At 47.3% G+C, this 11,407-nt stretch overlaps 1 non-coding gene across 1 annotated transcript; it reads right to left on the bottom strand.

The window, feature by feature from the left end:
- Positions 1-3,507: 3,507 nt before the first annotated feature.
- LOC123797698 (U6 spliceosomal RNA) lies at positions 3,508-3,611 on the bottom strand. Its single transcript, XR_006781030.2, has one exon. It is a non-coding gene; the product is annotated as a U6 spliceosomal RNA (small nuclear RNA).
- Positions 3,612-11,407: the final 7,796 nt, after the last annotated feature.

The following is an 11,407-nucleotide window of genomic DNA, read 5'->3' as shown; positions in this document are numbered from 1 at the left end:
AGATAATTTGTGGGGTGCCTGGGTGGCGCAGTCGTTAAGCGTCTGCCTTTGGCTCAGGGTGTGATCCCAGAGCTCTGGGATTGAGCCCCACGTCAGGCTCCTCCGCCGGCAGGCTCCTCCGCCGAGAGCATGCTTCTTCCTCTCCCACTCCCCCTGCTTGTGTTCCCTCTCTCCCTGGCTGTCTCTCTCTTTGTCAAATAAATAAATAAAATCGGGCGCCTGGGTGGCGCAGTCGTTAAAGCGTCTGCCTTCAGCTCAGGGCGTGATCCCGGCGTTCCGGGATCGAGTCCCACATCGGGCTCCTCTGCTGGGAGCCTGCTTCTTCCTCTCTCACTCACCTGCTGTGTTCCCTCTCTCGCTGGCTGTCTCTCTGTCACATAAATAAATAAAATCTTTAAAAAAAAAAAATAAATAAATAAAATCTTTAAAAAAAATAAGATAATGAATTTGTTTCCTACCACCCTTCGAAGTGACCTATTATTATATTTTTCAGTATAATTATGAACTCATGAACTGCAGCATATTTGATGGTTGCAGTCCATTGCAATTATTATCTCTGTTAAAACTCCATGTTCAAACCGATTGCTCCATCTTTCTTCAGCGGGAGCCCCTTAGATTTGACTTCCAAGTCCTTTTGTCTTGACCCTGGTAGTCACTGATAGGTTTCTTGCTTTCTGTTATGGTGAAATATTTCTGGCTCACATGGCACATTTTTTTTGCCTTAAAACTGCCATTTCCAAAAGTCCTGGTTACTTTTAGTGGGAAACGATATTTCCAAACTACAAACTGGGTGCTAGGGATGCTCATTGCTACTGGGTTAGTCATTGTTTCTAGGTTTTTATGGGGGACAGAAATAGGAAGAATATCTATTTACAGATAAAATGCTCCATTAGAGGTGGGTTTTTTGTTTTTTGGGTTTTTTTAGAGAGAAAGAGAGCAGGTGGCAGGAGGGAAGTGGGGGCAGATGGAACAGGAGAAAGAATCTGAAGCAGGCTCCTCACCCAGCACAGAGCCTGATGCAGGACTCCATCTCACCCTGAGATCATGACCTGAGCTGAAATCAAGAGTCAGACGCTTAACCAACTGAGCCACCCAGGCGCCTCTCCATTAGAAGATTTTAAGCACAGGAGTGACATGACCTGCTTTATGCTTTTGAAAGATCCTTCCACTGTGAGAGGAGGGACTATGAGGGCATGAGGGGGAAGCAGGAATGCCTATTAGGATGTTGTTTAGGACAAGACTGAAGCAGCAGAGAGAAGAAGTGCTTGGATTCAGGCCATATGTGGACACAGCTATGAATGGGATGCGGGGTAGGAGGGAAGAGACTCATTTCTAAGTTTATGACCTGAGGAACTGGGCGCCTGGTGCTGCCATTCAGTGGCATGGGAGAAGCCTGCAGAAGGGGCAGGTCTGTGGAAGGGAAAAGAAGAGTTTGCTTTGAAAGTATGTTCAGACATCTTGGAGATGTCACTTGATGGGTACACAAGTCTGGAGTGCAGGGGCAAGTCAGAGTTGCAGCTATAGACAGGGCAGTCTCTAGTACACCGGGGGTCCTGGCTGAGCTAAGATCTTCTAGCGGAAGAGCGAGATGAAGGAGAAGCAGAGAGGCTCAGTCCTCAGCTGCATCCTGGGGAGCTGGAAGAGCAGAGTCCCACAGGAAAGCTTGAGAAAGCACTGGGGCTCAGGAGGAAAACGAGAAAGAGGGTATTCATCCCAAAGCCTCAAGAAGAGGAGATGATGTTCGAGAAGGAGGGAGTGGCCAGTTGTATCAAGTGCTGCTGAGGGTTGGGCAAGATGAGAGTGGAGACCTGACCAGAGGACGGAGTGAGATTAGAGAAGTTTCAGTGGGCGGCTGGGAAGGAAAGGCCAAGGCGATGAGAGGGGTGGGCTGAGAAGGCGGACCCAGGAAATACAGACAGCTTTGGAGGGAACTGGCAGGAACAGAAGCAGGAAAAAAATAGTAGAGGCTGGAAGGGGCTGTGGGCTCAAGAGACCATGTTTCTTTCTTTGTAAGAACAGCCACATTACGGCTTGTCTGTGTGCAGATACGTAGGATCCGGCCCAGAGAAGAAACGTGATCAAGCCAGGGAACGAGAGGATTACTGCAGCGGCAAAGTTTTTAAGTATTTGAAGAGATTGAAAACTTCAGTACAAAGTGGAGACATAGGCCACAGCCAGGGGCTGTGACACTCCTTCTATCATATGGTTCGGGAAGGCGGTTCGGATACCAATGCTAGGAGGCCGGTGGAGGTAGGGCTGGGAAAGCGCGGGAGTACTCCTCCTCCTGGGTCTACTTCCTTAGTGAACACGTAGTGAGCAGAAGAGATGAAACTGCTGCCTTGAAAAGCTCCTTTAAAGCAAACATGCATTTGATTCTGTTTTTTAAAGATTTTATTTTTTATTTGAGAGAGAGAGCGCACGCGTGAGCAGGGGGAGGGGGTGGGGGAGGGGAGGGGCAGAGGGAGAGGGAGAAGCAGACTCCCTGCTGAGCAGGGAGCTGGGGTGCAGGGCTTGATGCAGGATCTCAGGACAGTGTTGGCTGCTCATTTCAGATCCGGAGTAATAATAACTTTTTTGTGACTCTGTAGGGTAACAGATGGTAGCTGGATTTATTGTGGTGATCATGTCTATAAATATCTCAATGTATACGAATAGTGGAATCATTATGTTGTGCCCCTGAAACTAACACAACGGCCTATGTCAGTTATACTTGAATAAAAACAGAAAGACTTGGGGGCACCTGGGTGGCTCGGTTTGTTGACCTGCTCTTGGTTTTGGATCAGGTCATGATTTCAGGGTCCTGGGATTGAGCACCACGAGGGGTTCCACACTCAGCAGGGGAGTCTGCTTGAGGATTCTCTCTCTCCCTCTTCCCCTCCCCCCACTCAAGCATGCTCATGAGCACACGCGCTCTCTTTCTTTCTCTCAAAAAAATAAATAAAATCTTTAAAAAAAGTAAAGAGGGGCACCTGGGTGGCTCAGTCCTTAAGCGTCCTCCTTTGGCTCAGGTCATGATCCCAGGATCCTGGAATTGAGCCCTGCATTGGGCTGCTTGCTCAGCGGGAAGCCTGCTTCTCCCTCTCCCTCTCTCTCTCAAATAAATAAGTAAAATCTTAAAAAAAAAAAAAGTCAGAAGGGCCCCTGGGAGGCTCAGTCGGTTAAGCATCTGCCTTTGGCTCAGGTCATGATCCTGGGGTCCTGGGATCGAGCCCCACGTCAGGCTCTCTGCTCTGTGGGGGATCTGCTTCTCCCTCCTTCCGCTGCTCCCCCTGCTTATGGTCTCTCTCTCTCAAATAAAATAAATAAAATCTTTTAAAAAAAGTATAAAAAAAAGAGTGGCCTAACTGACTGAGCCACCAGGCACCCCACAGTGGCTGCTATGCATTCCTGTCAGCAGTGCACCAGGGGCCCCATACCCTTAACACTTGTTATTTGGTATTTTTCTCATGGTAGCCATCCTAATGGATGTAAGGTGTTACATATTACATATACATGCAAGTTTTTTTTTAATATGTGGAACACGTCACAAATTCGCATGCGATCCTTGTGCAGGGACCGTGCAGGTCTCCGTATCGTTTTAGTTTTAGTATGTACGCTACCGAAGCAAGCACACAGTAGATGACTGAAAAACCCACAACACTAAATGTGCAAGAGGAGTTGAACTATTTATTATTTTATTTTTTTAGAGAGAGAGCACGAGCACACGCAAGTGCATGTATGCCCGAGAGCCTGGGCTGCTGGGAGGGGCAGAGGGAGAGGGACAGGGAGAGAATCTGAAGCAGGCTCCACACTTGCTGTGGAGTTTGACACCGGGGCTTGATCTCAGGACCCTGAGATCATGACCTGAGCCGAAATCAGGAGTCTGATGCTTAACTGACTGAGCCACCCAGGCGTCCCGTGAACTCTTTTTGATAGCAAGAGTAAAGGGTAGAAAAGGCTTAAAAAACCTCTCTAAACAAATAAAGTCTAGTTCATGGTAAGCCTGCCAAAGTGTTTAGGAGTGGAGTGGAGTGTCCTGATATTTGCAACTGACTTTGAACTGACTTTGAATTGCATCAGAAACGGATTCATTGACGGATGGGATAGGTGTGGTGTGGGGACAGGGCACATACAGACAAAAGTTAACAACTGTAGAATCCCGGTGGGCATATGAGTGCTCACTGTATCATTCTTTCAACTTCTCTTTGTATTTGAAGTTTTCGTGATCTTTTCTTGGGGGAAATTTTATTCGTCTTGGGGAAGGTTTGCTGCGAAGGAGTGAGAGTCCTTTAGTGAACGGGGCCTCAAGAGGCTGAGGGGACCCCTCCAACAATGCAAAGGTCCTCAGGGGGAAACTGTGGGGGACCAGCTGGCCTAGAACTAGGACCCTGGAAGTACATGGGTGCCAGGGTAGGACAGGAAAGAGTAAAAGGATCAAGGTGACCAGGTATGGAGAGTGGGGAAGAAGGAGGGCAATTGGAATCTACCTTTGAATGTCCTTGGACAAGGAGATTACATATAGTACTTACCGGTTTTCCTGTTGTCTTAGGCACTTAAAGCTCAAGAGAGCCAAGATAGCAATGTGAGCTAGTGGAATTCAGCTTGCCACTTGGGCAGGATTTCCAAAGGCCAAGATAGTACCAGGGCTCAGGGTTAGGTTCTCAGGATTGCGAATCCAGAAATGAAAACATCTGAGTGCCCCATGTGTGCCCAGATCCTGCTAGCCCCCTTCACGGGAGTTTACTAACAAACCAGAACGGTGAGATTGGGAATTGCTGAGTGGATCAGATGCTTGGGGCAGATGGCCATTGCATTTTCTCTCCTGTGGGCTTGAGAAACCAATATCTACAGAAGCCTCCTTAGCGAGCAGAGCAACATAGCGAGGGAATGAGTGGGATGCTGGGTTAGTGGCTGACACTGACTTAGGCTGGTTGGATGCAGGCCTGCAGGTCCAGCTGGAATGTTTGCCTTGGCCGGACTTAGCACACTGTGCCCTGGACAGGGCTGGAGACACATTCCCACGTTCTTGACCCGTGGTCTTCTCCTTTCCAGATACTACACTTCTTCCGTTACCAGATTTTTTTCCTTCAGGTGACACAATGGATTAGGTTGTGACATCTTACGTCAGTTATCCCCTGGGTATTTTCAATGACTTCTTAACCACACTTTGCATGCAGGAGTCAGAGGTACCTAAGGTCACCCCTGGTTGGGGGGTGGGAGGTGCTAAGAAAGAAGAAAGGCTGATTGTAGAGACAGATCGCCAGCTGAATACCCTATTTAAGTCAGATCCTTTTCAGGGTTTATAGTCTCTGTGGCTTCTGTTTGGATTTAATCCTGTGAGTTTTTCATGCCTCCCACTTATCCTTCCCAGCTGGTACATGGAGCCACTTCCCATGCTTTGGAAAGTGGCATTTTTCTGTAACATTCTATTCCTACAGCGCATCTTTGGTTTGAGCTAAATCAAGTCTCCACTTACCACTGATGTTGAGTCTGATGGGATTTTCTCTCACCATCCCAGCAGCAGCTCCTAACAGAGCAGCCTTTACCTGACTGGCAGATAGAAAATTACGCATCATCACGATCTTGGCTAACGGAGGTATTGTAGGCGTTTGTCAAGACTTGTGTCAAAACATTTCATTGTGTGTAATTAAAAAAAACACACCCCTAAACCGATATTGAGTCTAGTTGATGACATGCAATGCTGAACTGTTTAGGGGATAAAGTTTTCTGATATTTGTAACATGTTGTGAAATGCATTTGAAATAAGGTGAATTTCGAGATCTTCATTTTAGACAGTGGGGAAACAGACACAGAGCTTGTAGGCCACGTGTTAATGGCGCAACATCGCTTACTGATTTGTATGTAAAAAGTAGTATTTATTAAGTTTTTTTCTGATTTCAGAAGAAGTTCATGTGTATTGTAAAAAAGCTGAAGATTTGAGTAGCTTCATTTCAGTGTGGTTGCGAATGATGAGGTTGTGTTGGGTGGGAAAACACCTTTCCGTTGTGGGCCTGAGATACTCTGGTGCTGCGAGGGGCTGGAAGAGGGGGTAAGGTGTTAAATAACAAACGTTCAACTGTGGAAATTCGAAAGATCGAATTGGCTTTATTAATCGATTCATAAATTGGACAGCACCCCGTCTAGCAAGTAAAGGAGATCTCCAAAGGGCTACAGAAAAGGAATTATTTTTAAAGGTGGAGAGGGAATGGGAAAAAGGAAATGATCAGCAAAGAATCCATTGTTTTAGGCAAGGTCGCCCTCCTCAGGGGAACTGCAGGGGTGTATCAGTAAATTTCTTAGGGCTGCCCAGGAAATTCCTGTGTTGACAGGTGAAAGGCCACATTTCCGAGGGGTTGAACCTGCAATTAGGTTAGGTATTAAGTCTGGGTTTACTGACTTGGAGCCTTAACCTAAGTGACACCATGTTGGGCCTGTGGTTTTCATTTTAACAATACACAGAGAGCATGTCCCTGAGCCCTGCCCCGTTGCTCAGCAGTGGCTTCGACTAGCCCCTCACTGGCATTGGCGGAAGTGCCTGAGAAGCTTTCTTAGGGGTTGCACGAGTATGAATCTATTCTCTTATCAGTGTTGACCATGGCCAGGGGTCCTGGGTTGTGTTTTTTCTTTCCTTGAGAGAATCTGGAAAGAAGAAATTCTGGGGGCGCCTAGATGGCTCAGTCGATAGAGCAAATGGCTCTTGTTCTCAGGGTTGTGAGTTCGAGCCCCATGTTGGGGGTTGAGTTTGCTTTAAAAAATGATAAAGAAATTCTGTATGTAATGCTATGAAAATACCTCCAACGGTGAGAGAATCGTGTGAACGTATGCTAGTGCTGTGCACAAAGGGATAGAGAGAAAACATACTCACATTTGCTTGGCTAGCTTTGGAAGGGGCACACAGCAGTAACGGTGGGTTCCGTTGGGATGGGTGGAGGTAGGGCCTGGCTGGATGGGGGAAGCGATGGGAGCGAGGTTTGCCTTGTATAGCTTTCTATAGTGTTTGATTTTACAACATATGTACGTGGATTCCTATTCAAAATTATAGTATGGAACAAATAAAAAGGGTTAATTTTTATGGGCTTCGGCATTCCCTGACTAATCACGATTTCAGTCATAAGGACCAGCACTACACTGTGACAGACAGACTTTGTCTTTTTTTTTTTTTGAGAGGGGGAGGGGCGGGGGGGGAGAGAGAGAGAATCTTAAGAAGGCTCCACGCCCAGCGAGGAGCTGGACGCGGGGCTTGATCCCACGACCCTGAGATCATGACCTGAGCCGAAATCAAGAGTCGGATGCTTAACCGACTGAGCCACCCAGGCGCCCCCAAGACTCTGTGTCTTAACAAATGTGTCAAGGTACAATACTTTGATTTTATTGATCGAATTTATTGGTTGATTTTATTTCTCTTTGTTTTTTTTAAAATTTTGTTTGTTTATACTATAGGTGTGTTTATCATCACATGCTTCCCCTTTCATAGAGATACGTGGGCAGACCCCTGCCTTTGTGGGACTCGGGGGATGCAGGATAATGTTGTCTTCTAGAGCGCATGCTACAAAAGCAGACATTATGTGATGTTTGTGGTTCCTGGGAATCAAATCCGGTGACTCGCCAGGGTATTTGACTTCCCTGTGGCTCCCACCTTGTTGCTTGAGCTTTTAGGGATGGAGAGGTCGTCACTCTGGCTTTGGTCTCGAGACTTCTGATGAGAAGCCCTTACGCAAAATGTATTGAATAAATTAGAACACAGACTTCCATTATCCCGTCTCGAAATGGGGCCTCTGTCTGTCTGCGAGTTTGTCTGGAGAATGCAAAACCAAACACAGAATAAGGAATCCTAACCTTAATGCGATTTTCATTTGCTATCAGCTTACTGCGTTGTCTCTGAGATGCTGTTAAAAATACATGCAGGATGTGCATGAGATGAAACAGATCAAAATTCAGATTGACTCCAATTTCCACTGCCACTCCATTGCTCTGGCCCTCTGGCTTCTAGAGGCTTTAGCCATCTGGGGCCCAGCCCAGAGCATGTGGGTGAGGACAAAGATCCCCTGAGCCGCAAGAAGAGCTGCCTTAAAGCTCGAGAAGCTCAGTTAAGGAGGGTCCTTCCACCCCTCTCTCAGGGCCTGTGGAATTAGTAACGTATTTTATATTAATAATAATAGCTTTCCCTTATTGGGCACTTACTATGTGCCAGGTAACATGCTTTCTATGTAACAACTTAGTTAATCCTCACAACCCAACAAGGTAAATTGCTATTATTGTTCCCATTTTATGGATGAAGAAACTGAGAGAGGTTAACTGATTGCTTAAGGGTATACAGACAGTGAGGGATAGAACAGGAATTTCAACCCAGGCAGCCCGGCTCCCGAGCCTAGCTTATCAACCACTTCTCCTGACTTCCCGGCTGAGCGTGTGTTTGCACGCGTGCGTGCATGCATGCGCGTGTTTAAAACTAAAAACCTTGGCTAGTCGGTTTTCCAGCTCTCAGCACATTAATAGTGGGGCCACTGGAAGCAAGCATATTCGTAACATCAAGAGATGGCCTCATGGTGATGGAGCCGAAGAACTCACAACCCTGAGCAATCTGGGTCCTTGCTAGGAGTCAGCCCTGCACGGTTCAGAGTAAAGCCATGATGAAAAAATGTATAAAGGACGGCTGTGGCAGACACTATAAGCCGGCCCTGACGTTCAACATCCCCTTCTCTCTCTTAGTGCGAGAACCCCCCAAATTTCCCATGGACCGCACCTGCTGGGTCTCTCTTACTGCTAAGCATGGCCGGGTGGCTAAATTTTGGCCGCTGGACTCGGAGAAGTGAGATGTGCCCATTCGCACAAGCTCTGCCCTCTGCCTTTTTCTCTCCACAGGCTGGGATGTGGTCTTAGGGGTCCGGGTGGTGAGAAGGGAAACCTCCAGGGATAACAGCAAGGGACGAAAACAGCTTCACCCCGATCCTGGGGAGTCGCATCGGGCGCCCTGGACCAGGCATTCTTGTGTTCCGGGCAAGAGAACGAACTTTCTCATTTAACCCATTTTATTTATTTTTATTTTTTAAGAAAGATTTTGTTTATTTATTTGACAGAGAGAGAGACAGCCAGCGAGAGAGGGAACACAGGCAGGGGGAGTGGGAGAGGAAGAAGCAGGCTCCCAGCGGAAGAGCCTGATGTGGGGCTCGATCCCAGGACTCCAGGATCATGCCCTGAGCCGAAGGCAGACGTTTAACGACTGAGCCACGCAGGCGCCCCTCATTTAAGCCATTTTAAATCTCTCCCTCAGAGCAGCCAAACTCACAAGCCAATGAATACACCTAGGACGTCGAGGAAAGGTTACATTATGTTTGCTGCATTTTGTTAACAAACCAAGGAAATATTCAAAGCATTTTAGAAAGAGCTCAGTAACAGGGTTTGAGGCCTAATAGGGGCCACATTACGTGTTTGGAAACATCCCGGAAACTTTCTCAATGCTGGCAGAAAAAGGAGTATACTCCACTTGGTTGTTGTAATATGGGGAGGATAGAAATTCAGTTCGGTCCCACAAATATTTATGGAAAGGCTGCTATGGGCCAACAGAGCCCTTGCCCTCAGGGTGCTTACAGTCAAGTGGGGGGTGTACAAGGACACTGACAGGTGAGCACGTGGACATAAAAAGTCATCAACGTTGGTGGGCACATACTGACCCTGACCTGGGGCATCGGGCGAGGCTTTCTGGAGGAACCTGCAAGCAGAGTCCTAAGGCTGAGTGGAAGCTTTGCTGGCCATGGTTCTAGCTCCTGCCAGTGTTACACTTTCCTTAAAGAGAGGAGTACCTGTGTGTTATGGAAGCTGGAGCTGAAAAGCCCATTCTGAGGATTCTCTGCCTTGAGAAATGTAACTCACGAAACTAACATCTCGAGTTTCCCTCTTTTTCCTTTCCTTCTCCTTCCAAGATCTTCCCATGCATAGGACAGATTCCGGTAAGCTTGAGGGTAGGGATGTGGGTAAGCAGATGTTACCTAGGATATATCCTCCAGCAATCAGGAGGGTCTTAGCTAATAGTGTCTGTTCTTTCATCGTTAAGTAGCGGTAAGAGCTGAAGGAGTGGCCTCAGAAATTAAGCGTGTGGTCACGAAAGGACGGGTTGGCTCACTCTCTCGCCCTCAACGACAGGCTGAGAGATAATGGGCAAGGTTTTTAACTCCAGTTGTCAGTTCTGTGGATGATGATGTTACCCTCCCTGGAGCAGGGGACTGTTGGGAATGATAAATTGAAGGTATTAGAGGGCACTTGGCAGCCTGAGAAAGAAAGGCAGTAATTAATGACTTTGGAGCAGTCTCGTGAAATATTGATGCCTGAAAGACACTTGACATTTTCTTTTCCCCAGACACTACGAACTCAGGAGAAGCATCCAGACTGTGGCAGTTGGGGTAGAGGGGTGAGCTGCAGAACACAGAGGAGAAGCTAGGAAAGACAGCGTAGAGCAGTCAGGAGAGCTGTCTTTCCCTGGACTGGGGTTTGAGGCTAGCTTCCTTGGGACCTCACCCCAGACTTTCTTTACCTTTCTAGTCCCCAGAGTTAGGACTTGGGTCTGATTTTAGCTGAGCCCTAGTCAAGCCAAAATTTAGCAGTATATGGTCATGGATTTTTAAAAAAGATTTTATTTATTTATTTGAGAGAGAGAGAGAGAAAGAGAAAAGGTGCAAACTGGGGGAGGGGCAGAGGGAAGGGAACTTGCTGGCTCCACGCACAGCGTGGAGTGGAAGCTAGGAGCCTGCCACCACGGGGGGAGGGGGAGGGCTCAATCTCAGGACCCTGAGATCATGACCTGAGCTGAAGTCAGATGCTTAACCCACTGAGCCACCAGGCTGGTCATGGATTTTTAAGAAAATTGCTTAAATTTTATTTTAAGGAAACTTGCCCCCCCATATATGTGCACACACACATACATATACCTGTGTGTATATATATGTACACATATATGTATGTACGTATATATACATATAAATGTTTTTCTTTGGGGTGCCTGGATGGCTCAGTCAGTTAAGCATCTGCCTTCAGCTCAGGTCATGATCTTAGGGTCCTGGAATTGAGCCCCACAGTGGGCTCCCTGCTCAGTGGGGGGTCTGCTTCTCCCTTACCCTTTGCACCTCCTCCCTGCTTGTGTTCTCTCTCTCTCAAATAGATAAATGCAATCTTTTTTTTTAAAGATTTTATTTATTTATTTGACAGAGACACAGCCAGCAAGAGAGGGAACACAAGCAGGGGGAGTGGGAGAGGAAGAAGCAGGCTCCCAGCAGAGCAGGGAGCCCGATGCGGGGCTCGATCCCAGGACCCTGGGATCACGCCCTGGGCCGAAGGCAGATACTTAACGACTGAGCCACCCAGGCGCCCCATAAATGAAATCTTTTAAATTAAAAAAACATAAATGTTTTTCTTTGACTTTTAAGGAACACTTGTC

This window comes from Ursus americanus, chromosome 29 (genome assembly GCF_024610735.1).
Source record: "Ursus americanus isolate L20-20 chromosome 29, mUrsAme1.1.p, whole genome shotgun sequence".
In the NCBI taxonomy this organism is placed as follows: Eukaryota; Metazoa; Chordata; class Mammalia; order Carnivora; family Ursidae; genus Ursus; species Ursus americanus.
Note: the sequence above shows the minus strand (reverse complement) of the source record. Positions and strands in the feature narration are given on the sequence as shown.